Source organism: Spermophilus citellus (genome assembly GCF_964194105.1).
Source record: "Spermophilus citellus genome assembly, chromosome: 1".
NCBI classification, from domain to species: Eukaryota; Metazoa; Chordata; class Mammalia; order Rodentia; family Sciuridae; genus Spermophilus; species Spermophilus citellus.
In genome coordinates, this window is record NC_138182.1 from 106,811,383 (window position 1) to 106,828,665 (window position 17,283).

The following is a 17,283-nucleotide window of genomic DNA, read 5'->3' on the forward strand; positions in this document are numbered from 1 at the left end:
AGTGAAATCAGGAAGATGATGCAGAATATCAATGAGAAATTCAGCAAAGAGAGATTTGAAAAATGTAGCAAGTTAAAATTCTTGGAAATAAAGAGCTCTATAAGTCAGACAAAAAAAATTAGTTGAAAACCCCAACAACAGATAAAATCAAGCAGAAAAAATAATATCAGAGGATGAAGATGGGTCTTTTAAAATATCAAATTCAGGTAAAAATAAAGAAAATATTTAAGGAAGAATAAAGAGAGCATTCAAATCTTTTGGACACTGTTAAAAGATCAAATTTATGCAATATCAGCATACCCAAAGGGAAAGAAATACAGGAGAAAGGCAGAGAAAACCTACTGAATAAAATAATAGTAGATTTTCCTCTAATCTTGGGAAAACATGAACATCCAGATCAGAAAGTTTAGAGAACCCCAAATAGACATGATGGGAAAAGATCTTCATCCCAATGTATTATAATGAAAAAAAAATAGGATGCAGAAAGAATTTTAAAATCTGTAAGAAAAAAAGCACAAAGTCACATTTAAAGGCATCCCATTAGACTAACAGAAGAATTCTCAGCAGAAACTCTAAATCCAGAGGGCCTAGAATGACATATTTCAAGTACTAAAAGAAAATAACTGCCAAATGATATTAATAAGCCAGAAATTTAAAAAGTAATGACCTTCTAAGATAAGAAAAAACTAAGAGAATTTATGACCATCACACCAGCCTCACAAAAGATGCTTATACTCAGAACTCAAAGAAAGATACTGTTGTGATAGTACCCAAAAGTATAAATCCCAATAGAAGAGTAGATACACACATGGAAAGTAGAAAATAATCATATTACCAATATAACAAACCACAAAGATTAATGAGAGATGAAAACAAATAATAATCCAAATAATCAGAAGAAAAACAAAAATGTTATAGGCATGAGTTCATACCTTTCAAAAGAAAAACCTCTGAATGTAAATGGTCTTAATTTTCTAACTAAAAAGTTAAGACAGGCTTAATGAATTAAAAAACAAGACCCAACAATATGCTGCCAATAAGAACCTCATCAATAAAAACACACACCAAGTGAAACTTTAAGAATGAGAAAGTGATATTCTAAGCAAATGGAATCTGAAAGCAAGTAGGAGTAGCTACACTTATATCTCACAAAATAGACTTTAAAACAAAAACACTAAGACAAAGAAAGTCAGTATATAATGGTAAAGGGATAAATTCACCAAGAAAATATGATTATAAATCTAAATATGGCAAATGTTAAAATGCCCAATTTTATAAAATTAGCATTATTAGACCTGAAAGAAGATATAGGCTCCAATATAATATTAGGATTTTAATACCTCCAGTCTCACCAATGGCTACATCATCCAGGCAATAATTTAACAAAGAAACACCAGAATTAAACTACATTATGCATCAAATTAACATATCAGATAATTAGACAACATTTCAGCTATAATACACATTCTTTTTATCAGTACATGTAACTCTTTAGAATAAAAGAACAAAATTAATATCATATTATGTATCATAATTAACATCATATTATGTATCATGGTCTCTGAACAATACATTCTTAAATAGGGGCTCATTGAGTAAGTCAGAAGGGAAATTTAAAAATTCATTGAAATAAATGAAAATATGGGAGACTGTGAAAGTACTCATAAAAGGGAATTTTACAGTAATGAGTGCCTACATAAAAAAAAAACATTTGAGATAAACAACCTAATTATTCAACAACTCAAGATCTTACAAAAGAGAGAACAAACCAAACACAAAATTGATAGAAAGAAATAATGAAGATCAGAGCAGAAATAAATGAAGTAGACTCTAAAAAAAACAAATACAGAGGATCAATGAAGCAATCCATTGATTCATTGAAAAGAAAGAAAGTTGACAAAACTTTAGCTAGACTAACCAAAAACAAAAAAGAAAGGAGTGGAGTGAGACAAGACCTAAATGAATAAAATTAGAGGTGAAAAAGGAGACATTACAATAAATACCACAGAAAGTCAAAGATCATCACAGATTATTTTGATAAACTATATTAGAACTAAAAAATCTAGAAGAAATGAAAAATTTCTGGACAAGTGTGACCTCCCAAAATTGAACCAAAGTATACAAAAACCCTGAAAAGACTTAAAACAAGTAATGACATGGAATCAGAAATAAAAATTATCCAAAAAAGGAAAAGCTCAATGCTGGATGACAAAATTTTACCAAGTTTTAAAAGAACTAACAGCATTGCTTCTCAAATTATCCCATAGAAATGAAAGGGAGGGAACCATTCCAAATTCATTCTGAGTCCAATATCACTCTGTTGTTAAAACCTGACTAGGACAGAAGAAAGTCAAGTGATCCTTATTTATAGATGACATGATTCTGTACTTGGAAAAACCTAAAACTATACCAAAAGACTGTAAGAACTGATAAATTTAGTAAAGTAGCAGGATACAAAATCAATATACAAAAGTGTATAGGTTTTCTATACACCAATTATCAATTTGATAAGGAAGAAATCATGAAAGCAATCCCATTTACAAAAGCCACACACACAAAAAAAGGAAAAAAAAAAACTAAGGGAAAAATGTCTACAATAAAAATTCCAAAGCACTAAATAAAAAAAAAAAAAGTTGAAGAAAACACTTAAAGTAAAAAAAGACCTCCCATGTCTATGAGTTAAAGGAATTATATAAGTAAAATGTCTGTCCTACCTAAGGAGAGCTAGAGATTAAATGTGATTCCATTAAAATACTTATGATATTCTTCACAGATCTAGAAAAACAATCTTAAAGTTCATGTAAAATTACACAAGATCTAAAATAGCTAATATAATCTTAAGCAAAAAAATCAAAGCTGGAGACATCAAAGTACCTGATGTTAACACATGCTAGAGAGCCATACTAACCCAAACAGTATGGCATCGGCATAAAGACAGACACACAGACCAATGGATCAGAATAGAGCACACAGAAATAAATACATGCATCTTAAAAGTAGGTTATTGACTAAAGTAACAAAAATATACATTGGATAAGGGACAGCATCTTTAATAAATGGTGGGGGAACTGAATATTCACATGTAGAAAGCTAAAACTTGACCCCTCATATCATGTAGCACCCAAAAAAATCAACTTAAAATACATCAAAGACCTTAATATCAAACCTGAAACTCTAAAAATACTAGAGGAAACTTTAAGGGAAACACTTCAAGATACAGGTACAGGTAATGCTTTTCTAGATAGGAATCTAAAAATATAAGAAAAAAGGCAAATTTGACAAATGGTTTTATATCAAACTAAAAATCTTCTTCACAGCAAAGAAAATAATCAACAGAATGAAGAGAACACCTATAGAATGGGAAAATTATTTCCCAGTTCTTTGCCTGATAGGGGGTTAGTATCCAGAATATATAAAGTATTTAAAAAGCTTAACAACAACAATCAAAAAGTAATTCAATTTTTAAAGGGGCAAATGATACGAATTGATAGTTCTCAAAAGAATAAATGCAAATGACCAATAATGATATGAAATAGATACTCAATATCACTAACCATCAGAGAAATGCAAATCAAAACTACAATGAGATACCATTTCACTCCAGTTAGGATGGCTATTATCAAAAATAATCACATGCTGGCAAGAATGTGGAGAAGAAGGAACCCTTATACACTGTTGAAGGAAATGCAAATTAGCATAGTCACTATGGGAAATAATATGGAGTTTTCTCTGAAACTGAAAGTTAATTGACCAAGGGGCTCAGCTATCCCACTCCTGGGTTTATATCCAAAGAAAATAAAGTCAGCATACAAAAGAAATATTTGCACGCCCTTATTTATTGTGGCACTTTTCACAATATCCAAGACCTGGAATCAGCCTAGATGCCCATGAACTGATGAATGGATAAAGAAAATGTGTGTGTGTGTGTGTGTGTGTGTGTGTGTGTGTGTGTGTTATTTAGCAATAAAAAATAAAACCTTGTCATTTGTAGCAAAATGGATGGAAATGGAGAACAGTGTGTTAAGTGATATATTGCAGACACAAAAAGACAAGTATTGCACATTCTCTGTTATATATGAAAACAAACAGAAAAGGACCTAAAAAATAGAAGACTGATCACTAGGGACTAGAAAGCACAAGGCTGGCAAGGGCAAAGGTAGGGCAGATGGACATAATCAATTTTAAAAGTATTTGAGTATGGAAATATCACAATGAATCCACTAATTTGTCCAATATGTTAATAAAAAAAAAAAAACAGCAACAAAACAGTGTGTAAACATTGAGCTATTCGATGACTGAATCATTTTAACAATAATAATACTTTACTACTATAACAATAATATGAAATTATTATTAAAATGTAGGTCTTATTATTATTAAAAGGTAGGTATATTGCTATTATTTAGGTTTGGTAAGGCCAACAAATCAGGAAAGTATTGCCACTGAAAAGATAGTTGGTCATTCACAGTTTCCAAAAGGAAGGACTTTTGCTGGGACATTTTAGCCAGACACAGGGAAACACCTTTGTCAATTGGGAGGAAGGCGAGCAAGAGGGAAATGTGGGCGACAGTCCTTATTGTGGTTTTGGGGAAGGAAAGAATGAGCTAAGGTAAACAGGTTTAAGACTGGCTTGTGTGAGTAACTGCACCAGTGTCTGGGGCATAGCAGATTTTCTTAGTTGTCTGGTACCTGGTCCTAGGTGATTAAGCAGGGAAGTAGAGGCCTTGAGAATAACAACCCAATGGATAAAGTGATAGGGTTGTGGGCTCTGGACTAGTTACTCTGCATATGGAAGGTGTACATTTTCTATCTCAAGAATCACACTAGCCTTGAAAGAAACAGCTTCTCCTAGGCCAGCAAGGGTCCTGGATATCAAAGCAGCAGAAATACTGCTGATGCAAATTGTTGGCCATTCCTAACCACCAAACTCAGTGGTAAAATATTCAGCATGCATTTTGTTACATACACTACCTAAGAACTCTATAAGGTAAATACCACCATCATTATCACCATCTCTATTTTATAGGAGGAGGACCTGAGATTTAAATGCAACAGAACTTGGCATAATTCACACAGCAAGTTGGAGGAGGAGAGGGATTTGACCTCCCATAGCCTGACCGCAATGTCTGGGCTTTTAACAAGTGCTGCACAATCTGTTTTTAAAATTCAGGACATGTGCTTGATGACTCTAATTCTTCTATAATTCCTACATTAGCCCCCAATGGTATCTTGGTTGTTCTGTTTCTCAATCAATTAGATAAGTCTGTGTTCTAAGAACTTGCTCTTTGATTTGGTGAAACAGAGAGGAGTTAGGAATCAAGTCCTGAGAAATCTCAGAAGTCTCTTAACTCGGGGAGCTCTTGTCAAACTCTCAAGTAAGTCTTCCACATCTATTTTTCTTTCATTATAAAGTCTTGGTCTCTTTTAAAACTAACCTTTTAATTTTGTCTCTAACTCTGTATGCACAGCAATATTGCTGAATGACCAAGAAAAAGGAATATGATCTCCAAATCTCAAAAAATGAGGTTCTAGCTCATAAGAGCATTAGGATAAATTAAGATACTATTATACTGAACTCAGATAAAATGGGCTGTGAATTCTGTCATTTGTTGTTTGGTTTTTGTTAATAGGGTAATCTGAGCACAACAAAGTACAGGATTCACCTAAAAGGAAAAAACCCATATCCTCAAGTTGAATTCAGAGATCTACATGGAGTTAGAACATTTCTGAAAATGCCTCTTCTGCTGCAAGGATCAGTTCAAGGATTTCCCATTTTTAACCAAGGCTGCCTATCAAAGACTTTGGGGTGCTCTAGACATCAAATTTATGGTCGTACCAATCCCATGATGAGAGATAATCAATAATTATCAGTAATGGCATCAACCACTATGCCTACCATCCACCCAACCATCCCCACACACATTCAAGAATCATCAGTGACACCTTGGAAAGATAAGAACATTCTTTGTTTCTAGGATCTCTTATTAAATGCTACAAAGCTCAGCAATAAAGAAGTCCAGCTCTAAGGAGTCTCATCTTCATTCTAATTAATTCTGGATCCTCTTTAAATTCACAGGTCTCCAGTACTGTATTAACTAGTTTTCCATAATAAATAGATGGATATTACAAGTAAAAGGATGATATAATTTAATATATAAATTAGGACACTTATGAGGATAAAAAGAATCACTATCAATAATTACACAGGGGAAAAAGATATGAATGTGTTCTGTATCAGACAAATAGGAATACACAATCACCTGAGTAATAAGAAAGGGAAGACCCAGTTCACCATGACATACAGACTGGCTCTAGGGATGTTTGTCTTCACACCTCATCTGTAAGTGCTCCTTGGAGACTCAACTGTCAATATTTGAAAGTCATTTAACAATCATAATACTCCATAAGAGTTCTTCCAAATGCCCATGTCTACAAAGTGAATATGAAGATTTATACAGTCTGCTATGAAAAAATATATAAATGTAAAAGAATGATAAATTTCACAATCAAAATTACCCCAATCCCAAAAAGAATCTATGAAACATTGTAAGCTAACCAGAAAGGCAGCAAATGAATGAGAATACAATGTCATTCAGCTCAGAAAGTCTCTATCTATAAAAGCAAAAGGAAATACATATTAAACTGATGAGTTAAGTCTAATATAAATATGGCTTACCTATCACTATATAACTGTCCAAATCAAATGTTACTAAGGGAAAATCTAGGAGATGATTCTACAACCATAGATTATAGTAGGGATTTATGCCTGAGAATAAATAGATACCTGGTGTTGATACTCTAAGGCATGAACAGAGATGTTCATAATCTAACTATATATGCAACATTGCTTCACAAAACAATAGATTATATACATAGATCATAAAGGTATAGTAGGGAGCTATAGAAAGTATGCAAACATGCACAATAAAGATGTGCTGAGTACCTTCATAAATGCAGAAATAAAGTGTTAAGAGGAATTAAAGAAATAATATATCAATTATAGAAATCATAAATTATAAAAATAAAATATCAATTATATAAATTATCAATTTTAGAAAATATACATGGTGATTATAATATTGAAGGAGAAAAAAATCCTGAGGAAAGCAGTTTTTAAACCCAATATCAAACAATGAGAAAGATTTTGAAAATCAAGGGGAAGTGAGAAGTATTCTGGGCAGAGGAAATGATGTAAGAAAAGGAAGAAAGTGCTCTGCATTGGGTCCAGAGTCCGGAGTCCTTCTCGAACACAGAGGCTCTGAGTTCTGTGCACACGTGGGATTGCGGGGGGCACAGCGCTGGTGAGTTCTGTGAAAATCTGCCGCATAGGGGTCCTCTCACACTCTCTGAGATGCTGTATTCTGGCTAGGTGAGACCTGGGTCACAGATCGACACAGGATAAGGCCTCTTTCTGGCACGCCATACTACAGGGACACAGCCACATCAATGTTTATAGCAGCACAATTCACAATAGATAAACTGCGGAGCCAACCTAGAAGCCCTTCAGTGAATTAATGGATAAAAAAAGTGGCACATATACACAATGGAATTTTACTCAGCAATAAAAGAGAATAAAATCATGGCATTGCAGGTAAATGGATGGCATTGGAGAAGATAATGCTAAGTAAAGTTAGCCAATCCCAAAAAAACAAATGCTGAATGTTTTCTCTGATATAAGGAGTTTGACTCATAGTGGTGTAGGGAGGGGGAGCATGGGAGGAATAGATGAATTCTAGATAGGGAAGAGGTGTGGGTGGGAAAGGGAGGGGCCAGGGAATTAGCAAGGATGGTGGGATGTGATGGACATTATTATCCAAAGTACATGTATGAAGACATGAATTGGGTGTCAACATTCTTTATATACAGATATGAAAAATTGTGGTATATATGTGTAATAAAAATTGTAATGCAAAAAAGTACATGTATAAAGACATGAGTTGGCATGAGCATACTTTATATACAAAAATATGAAAAATTGTGCTCTATATGTGTAATAAGAATTGTAATGCATTCCGCTATTGTGTATTTAAAAAAATAAAATCAATTAAAAAAACAAGAAATACTCTGCATTGCTGGAATGTCAGACCCTTGGAAAGGTAGGTCAGAGACTAGAGTGGGAAAGGATCAAGTTTAGGAATTTGTAACACAGACTTCTTTACAGCAGTTGCAGAAGAATGATTCTAAACATTTTCCATGATTGTTGTGATTATGCATGAGAATTAGCCTACTTTGGGAAATAGAATATTGATGGATGTATTTGTACTCTTAGATCCAAAGGTAAAAATCCCCAAGTCAGCCCAACTGTGAAAAACCTAGATAAGAAATGAAGCTTACGTATATTTTTATTTAAAAGCAAAAATATGAAAAGTAAGGTTGCAAACTAGTGAAGGTTCTTTTTGGAATTTTTTGCACATGAAAGCCTTACACAAAGTATAGCTATTTCTAGATGTTATAAAAACTTTAAAAATGTATTAAACTGCTTTTGAATTTCATGAAATTAAAATATTATCTTTCTTTGTAACAGCATGGTAGAATAATTAGGACATTAACTTAGGTCTTACTAACAAGTGTAGCTTACACATAAGTAAGTTTATTATTTGCCCAGTGCTGTTTAAACACTTTGAAAGTGTTTAAACAAGTTTCATATAGTTTTCAAAATAACCTTGTATTCAAATGAAATATTAGGCCAATACAAACAAGTAAAAAATAAAATATGCAAGGAGTTCTGAGGCAGAGCCACAAAATATCTGCTAGGCTCCAGGGAAATGTGCTTTAGAAACCATTGTTGAGGCTTCCCACAGTAGACATCACAAACCCTGTGCCAGTGAATGTTTGCACAACTCCTAGTTTGTGAGCCATGCTGATTTAGTCAGATTTTTCATTGCTGTGACCAAAAGGCATGAAAAAAAAAATGTAGAGGAGGTAAACTTTATGTGGGGCTTATGGTTTCAGAGGTCTAAGTCTATAGATGAACCAACTTCATTGCCCTGGACCTAAGTGAAACAACACATCATGGCAGAAAGTTGTGGAAGAGGAAAGCACCTCAGGAAATGGTAATCAGGAAGCAAAGAGAACTCTGCTCACCAGGGACAACACATAAATCCCAAAGACATGCCTCCATTGACCTACCTCCTTCAGTCACTCACTACCTATTACAATTACTGCCCAGTTAATCCCCATCAGTGGATTAGTCCAGTGATTAGGTTAAGATTATCATAAACCTATCATTTCACCTCTGAAATTCCTGCATTGCCTAACACTTGAGCTTTGGAGGGATACCTCTACCTAAACATAACATTCCACCCCTAAACCCCAAAAGCTTACATCCATCTCACAATGCAAAAAAAAATCATCTATTTCCAAGTGTTTCTCATTGTTTTAACATTTCTAGCATTACCCAAAAGTTCAAGTCCAAAATCTCCTCTAAAACTAAAGGCCAACTCTCAGCATGATCCCCTATAAAATATCAAAAGCAAATTACATATATCCAACCTATAATGACACAGAGTAAATATTTTCATTCTACAAGGGAGAAATAGAGGCATAGAAAAAAAAAAGGATGTAACCAAAACAAGACCAAAATCTAGGTGGGCAAATAAGTTCTGTAGCTCCAGTTTAACATCTGAGATACATGACCTTGTAGTTCTGCCCCTATTCCCTTGTTTTTTGCAGCCCACATAGCCTCTCGCTTGGCTTGTTTCTCCTTGATTCCTGCAGGTTTCCTTAGAAGACATCCCATGGTTCTGGTACCCCTTGATCTTGGGGATCTCCACTCTTTGGCTTTCTTCTCACCTCTTCAAGCAATTCTCTGTCAGAGACAGTGCACAGGGACTCCAAATTTGCTGTATATTGCCTGGACTCCCAGTCCTTCCTTTGAAATCTCAATGAAAGCCTCCATATCCCCCCCTAACTCCAGCATCCTGCAATCCTACAGAACCAGCACCATGTGGTTGACACCAAGGTCTGCCAAAATCTCAAGTAGTAGTCAAGCCTCCTGAATCACTGCTGTTGCAGGCTCTGAATGCATGTTTGGCTAAGCACAGTGGAACAACTTCCTAGGTCTCTCTGTGCAAACCAGTTGTCTCTCTGGTCTCTTCTCAAAGAATTTTTACTTTTATGCTTTGGAATCTGAGATAGGTATGGTCTTTCAATTCCTAATATGTTCTCAACTATCTTTTCTATTGTTTCTGTGTTTAAGCATTTAGCATTTTTTTTATTTTAGTGGCTGTAATCTCTTTAAATATGACAACTCCCTTGGTTTCAGTTTTTCTTGGAGTTTTCTGGCAAAACTACATGCTGTTTGAATCTTTCTGCTCTGTTTGCTGTTCCTGGTTATCACAGTAAAAGCCACCAGCAATATCCATGTCACCCCCAGAATGCTGTGCTGCCTTGAAATTTCTTCTGCCAGATTAGTTAGTCCATCACCTTTAAATTCAGGCTCACAAAAGCTGTTGGAACATGAGCAAAATGTAGACAACTTCTTTGCCAGAATGTAACATGAATCTTCCAATTTCCAATAGAGTTCTACTTCTCCTCTGAAATCTCATGAGCCCCATCTTTACTGTCCATAGTTCTATGTGAATTCTGGTCTTCTGAGCTTCCACCTAAACCACCCATTAATCTCTGTTTACAACATTCTAAAGCTTTTCCAGCTTGCATATCTAAACTTTTCAATTCCCCCAAAACACACACACACACACACACACACACACACACACACACACACACACACACCAGGCCTCTGAACCACATGGTCAGGTTAGTAACAGAAATAATTCTACTTCTTGATACCTATTTCTAAGTTAGTCAACCTTTTCATTGCTGTAACCAATATACCTGACAAGAACAATGTAGAGAAGGTAAAATTTATTTGGGTCTCATGGTTTCAGAGGTCTCATTCCATAGATGGCCAACTCCATTACTCTGAGACTGAGATAAGAGAGAACATCATAGAAAAAAGGTATAGAGGAGGAAAGGAGCTCAGGACATGGCAATGAGAAGCAGAGTGACCTCTTCCCACCATGAATAAACTATAAACCTCAAAAGCATGCCCACAATGATCCACCTTCTCCAGTCACTTCCACCTGCCTATAGTTACTGTGCAATAAATTTGTATAAGTGCATGAGTCCAGTGATTAGGTTAAGACTGTCATTACCCAATTATTTCACCTCTGAAATTCTTGAACATTTTGACATGAAATTTTAGAGGACACCTTATATCTAAATTGTATTATATAGAGATATTTACAGAATACTTACTGTTGTATTTATTTACTCTGCACAGAGATTAAGCAAAATTTATTGGTAGAAAGCATTTTAAAAGTAGGAGATGTAGCATTAATATTCAGATGCATAGATTTTCTTAGAAAATCAGAAGATTTGGCCACCATGGGTCTCATCCTTTCCCACAGAGCCCTATATTATGAGGCAGATGTCTGAAGCCCTCATTAGATACTCTATGACCTATGCTTTTCAGTTCACTACCATTTCAACTCACTACCTTTACTGGCTTAAAGGATTGGGTTTTAAAAACTCAGTTGAGAGTGTAAATTTTAAAAACTGACTGTAGATTACCAGGATGTATTGCTGGGATCATTACCAGATAAATAAGAGTATTTTAGTTTGAATTTTTCAACTCTTTTGAAAAAAAGTAGAAGTTTAGATGATGTGGCCAACCAAATATTTTTTTTGCACATACTATTTGAAAATATATTTTTTTAATTTATTTCTTTACCTTTTGTTATCAGATATTTCTATGTCAAAACTAGAGATGATCTAGCCCAACACCCTACTTTCACAGACATGGATATTTTTGCCAGTTGGAGGTGGAGTCAGTCCTAGGAACCCAGTCACTAAGGCCTTCCAGTTTTTTCTTATATTACTGTCTCTCAACATCATCCAACTTTTGACTGATCATTAGGAGTACTCATTGCTCTCTGTAAAAAAGTGTCTTTGGTACATTGTTAAATATTTTATTGTAATTAAATTTTGTGTACCATGTATGTCTGAACACTTACTTGTCTTTAAGAGGGAATAGATGTGGCTTAACCTTAAATTAAGTGAAAGGATTGTGAAGGCAAATAAATGGTTCCAATTATTACATGTACATTACAGAAAATAGCCAGTTTTTTGTTTTTTTAAGAAAGGCATAAAACATCATTCAAGAAACATATCAAGTCAATTTTTTCATAATAACAGTGGGGACTAGGCATGGCCTTAAACTTAAAGAACAAGGAGCTGATCAATTAATTTTTAAAAAAATTCTATTCCTAAAGTCTCCAGAGATCTCTCTAAGCTTGGCCTCAAATTCTAATTATAACACATAAAGGGGTTTCCTAATTCAAGAATGGCTTATTTGAAGTGAAAGACATAAGAATAACTAAGTGTTCATCTGTGGGTACCCAGGAATGTCAGGATACTCAGGATGGTCAGGGCTATGAAGGGAATTTTTCATTTTATGTACTGGGACTTTTCTGAAATAGCACTGCCATATAATCAACTATATTTATTATAGGCTCCCGAAACAAATGCTACAGACTAAGTGGCCTAAACAACAGAAATTTATTCTCCCTCAGTTCTGAGGGATGAAAGTCCTAGATCAAGGTGTTGACAGTTTTGGTTTATCCTGAGACCTCTCCTTGATGGTTAAGGGTAGCCGCCTGCCTTCTCACCTCATTCAGCCTTTTCTCTGTGCATGTGACCATCACTGGTATCTCCCCTTCTTACAAGGAAGCCGGTCATATTGGATTCAAGTTACCCATAAGACCTCATTTACTTTACTTCTTTGAGGCTGTATTTACAATTATAGTCATATCCTGAGGAACTGATAGTTATGATTTTAACACATGAATTTTGGAAGAACAAAATTCAGTCCATAACATCACCATAAGTCAAAACAAGAGGAATAAAATCAGAGGGATCAGAAAGGAGACTGTGATGTAGTCACAGAGAGCTGATACATATAATCCCTCTTCCCCTGGACCCAAAGAATTCTTATTCACTGTTACATGGGTCAGACTATCTTAGGATTGCAGTGAAGGTGTGAGCTCCTCTTCCAACTGCATTCTGCAATGTTGGCACTCCTGCTTCATACTTAATTTGTAAAAAGTTTGGAGAGCCCAGGCAAAGAGGCAGAAGAACCTAGGTGAGAGGCTCCTTCAATGCTGCACCCTGGCATCTCTTTTGACCCACCCTAGCCTTGAATCTCAGCATACCAAATTACTAGGACCGTAGCCTCGGGAAGAACTAAAACAGAACTAACATAACTTATGATACAAATTTCACATCAGCTTTATATTTATGTCAGAATGACCTAAGGACCACCAGAAAAATCTCCATCTCCCCTATTCTAAGATTTAGACATTTATCAGAAGAGGAAATTAAAAGGAAAGAGAGATGATGGACATGAAGTTACTTGAAATATACTACTTTGCCTACATAATCTGGAGAACATGTATTTTAGTCTTCTCTTACACTGCTGTGACTGAAAGACCTGACCAGAACAAATGTAGAGGAGGAAAAGTTTATTTGGGGACTCAAAATTTCAGAGGCCTCAGTCCATGGACAGCAGGCTCCATTTCTCAAGGCTCGAGGTGAGGCTGAATAACATGGTGGAACACTGTGGCAGAGAAAGGCAACTCCCATGGTGATTGAAAAGCAGAAAGAGAGACTTCCCTTACCAGATACAAATATATACCCCAAAGCCATGCCTCCAATGTCCCACCTCCTCCAGCTATACCCCACTAGCCTTTAGTTATCACTCAATCCTATCAGGTGATTAATTCACTGATTGGGTTAAGTCTTTCATAACTCAATTGTTTCTTCTGTGAACCTTCTTGCATTGTCTCATATGTGAACTTTCCGGGACACTTCACTTCCCAAACCATAACAACATGCTAAATGTTACCTGCTAATTTAAAAGTTAGAATTATATAAATTAAAAAAAAACTATAGAAGGAAATTTATGACCAAAGAGATAATAATGGCAGACACATACCTTGATCATGACAAAGTGGCAAAGTAGTAAAGCAGTGTGACCACCACCCTCCCTCACCCAACAGGGGTCACAGGACATGAGAAAGTAAGATATGCAAGATTACTTAGCCCAGTTAACTATTGGATTTCACTGGACAGGTATCAGATTCATACATTTTTTTTTAATTTGAAAGTTGATTTTCTAGCATTGTATGGCAAAACAGAGTATTCTATACTAGAGATTTTTTTTTTAATAAATAGGACATGGTTCAGACCCATTTTAGATAGTCAAGTGTCAAGCCTCACTGAGAACCAATGGTTGTGATGGTGTGGTTTTGTTTGTTTCCTCTAGGTCTCTGCCATATGGACATTTACAGCACAGAACAGCAAATAATATGAAACCTCTTTAGCTTTTACAAGGCCACTAACACAGCTGTCTTTGCCAGGCACCTGGTTTAATTGGGGAATATGTCAGTATTAAAGCAATATTTAGTTTAATTATATTATAAAGTTAACATAACTAAATTACTTATCCTAGAGAAGAAGGCTGAAATGGGACTTAGTAACTGCTTTAACTAGATAAAGGATATTTTCACTAACACTATGAAAACTAGTTAGTAGGAGAATCCCATGAAGTGTTACATGGTGAAATGTAAGACTGTATTCAGGAACTGTTGTTGCTATGGATTAGACATGAGGCATCCCCCAAAAGCTCATGTGAGACAATGCAAGAGGTTTATAGGCAATGATTGGATTACAAGAGCTTGGATCTAATCCAATCAGTGAATTGATTCCCCTGATCAGGATTAACTGAGTGGTAAGAGAAGGCAGGTACAGTGTGGCTGGCTGGAGGAGATGGGTCATGGAGGTGTGCCTTTGATTTTGTATCTGGCAAGTGGATTCTTTCTCTCTGCTTCCTGGTGATGTGTTCCAAGCTGCTTTCCCTTGCTACACGCTTCCACCATGATATTCTGCCTCACTTCAGGAATGAAGTCGGCCATCTGTGGACTGAGACCTCTGAAACTGTGAGGCCCAAAATAAACTTTTTCTCCTCTAATTGTCAAGTTTTTTGATCACAGCAATGAAAAAGCTGACTAAAACAGTTGTTTGACAAAACCATATCTTTTAAACCTAAAAGTTTTGAATTGTGTCTGTTAAAGTTTTTCCTCAAGGCTCTTAAGTTTCCATCTAGCAAGTGTGATCAGAAGCAGCCCAGTTAGCCCCTAGCACAGTACGTTCCATATTAAATACATTCTGTTTATTGAATGACAGTGAGCAGAAAAAGTAGTGCAGCAGCGAAAACCTACGAGCTTATTTCACTGCATTCACTCTATTTGGGAGCAATGGTAACCAGATCCAATTTTTCAGTGAAAAGGGTACTAAGAAGCATTTTTTTCAGTGATAGATCATGTATTAATTAGAATAAAAGCACCATTGCCAGAAAAGGCATTACATGGAGCCCCTAAAAATATATCTGCTTTGACACATCTCCACCAGCATTTGAACATTTTCCAAGCCATGCTTCATTCACAGAAATGAGAGATGAACATTTCTCAACCTTGAGGCCCTAGCTCTGTGTTTGGTATCTCAGACTCAAAGAAATTACTTTGCTTGGGCAAAGACAAAGAATTATGGCATTTCTGAAAATACAGAGAGCAGAATTTAGTGGTTGTCTCTTCAGGGCTCAGGAGCTGGAACAACCAGTTTCCAGCTGATATTTCTACTCTAGATTTAAACTTCCGAGTACAAATCTGACTGAGACAGAAGTATTGAATACTCAGGCTGTGACCAGGAAAGAATAGATCTTCCATGGGAAACCTGGAAGCTTAATAGGAAAAGGAATATATACCAGGCAGTTAAAACCAGGCAAAAACAAGACCAAAAAAAAAAAAAAAACTCTTAAATACCCTCCATCTTTATGTACAGAGGAGAATTTCTATCCATGCAACAAAATGTTCAATTTAGAATGATATTAACATTTTAAGGTGTATCCTGACAAGTTGGGTCTAAAAATCTTCAAAAATGAGTGTTCCCTTTCAGTTTTCTGTCTCATATCATGACTGGTTTCTGTTAGCCCCTTGAATTCTTTCCTCTGCTTTCCCCTACATCAGTTTCCATCAATCACAGGCAGTGAGCAACACAGGACCAGGGAAGAACCGCTTCAAGTTTCTCAGAACACAGAGATAAATTCAAGTACATGTAGAAAATAGTGGAACACTTCTTCCTATCAGTCACTATAGCAGATATGTTTGAAACTCCTAAATTAATATTTCATTACTCCTGTTCTTCCTATTTATAAGTCAAGCTATTGTCTATTCCATTTCATATCTTTGGAGACTTCTAGTCCTGGTTTCCTAACTTGCTGCAATTTAAAATGTAGGTCAAGAGAAGTTACAAGTCCTTTAATTAATTATGTACTTCACAGCTTTAGAATTCTCCTCCTGGTGACAGCTCATCAATCACTGCTTCATTTTATTCTCTTCTGTCAACCCAAACAATTCTGCTTGCACTGTTTTTGTCCCTCCTTTCTATTTCATCAGTCACTCCCAAACCCTCCATATCAACCTAGAGATGGTATTAGGAATTTTATACAAATGTGACAAGATAATATCAACTCAGATAACAAAAGGAAACACAGTTATTAGGATTAATTCAAGCCAGTAATCCCAAATAAAATCTTATGAATTTGTATTTCCAATGATACATGTAATTATTCAGGTATTAAAGCTAAATCATACTAGTGAAAGACTGAAATCAGATGTTACTAAATCTTTATAAATATGTCTTCAGAGCTATTTATTTTTTAATTACATTTAATTTTACATTTTTAAAATAGTATCTTTCAGAAAAATTTAGGTTCACAGACAAATATAGCAGAATGGATAGAGATTTCACATATACTACCTATATCCACATATGCCTATTTCCCCATTATCAACCCCTCCAATCAGAATGTCCATTTGTTAAACTGATAAATCCACATTACACCCAGTCACCCAAAGTCTGTCATCTACGCAAGAGTTAATTCTTGCTAGAGTATATCCTATGGATTTAGACTAAGGTAGAGTAGTTTGGATACACCATCACAGCATCATACAAAGTAATTTTGCTGCCTTAAAAATCCTCTGTGTCCACCTATTAATACCTCCCTTCAAATCAAACCCTGGCAGTCACCAATTTTTTCACTATTTCCATAGTTTTTCATTTTCTAGAGCATAGTTTAGATGAAATCATGCATACTTTTCAGATATGGCCTTTTCAGATTAGCTTCTTGTACATACTGAATTCATTTAAGCTTCTCCCATGTCT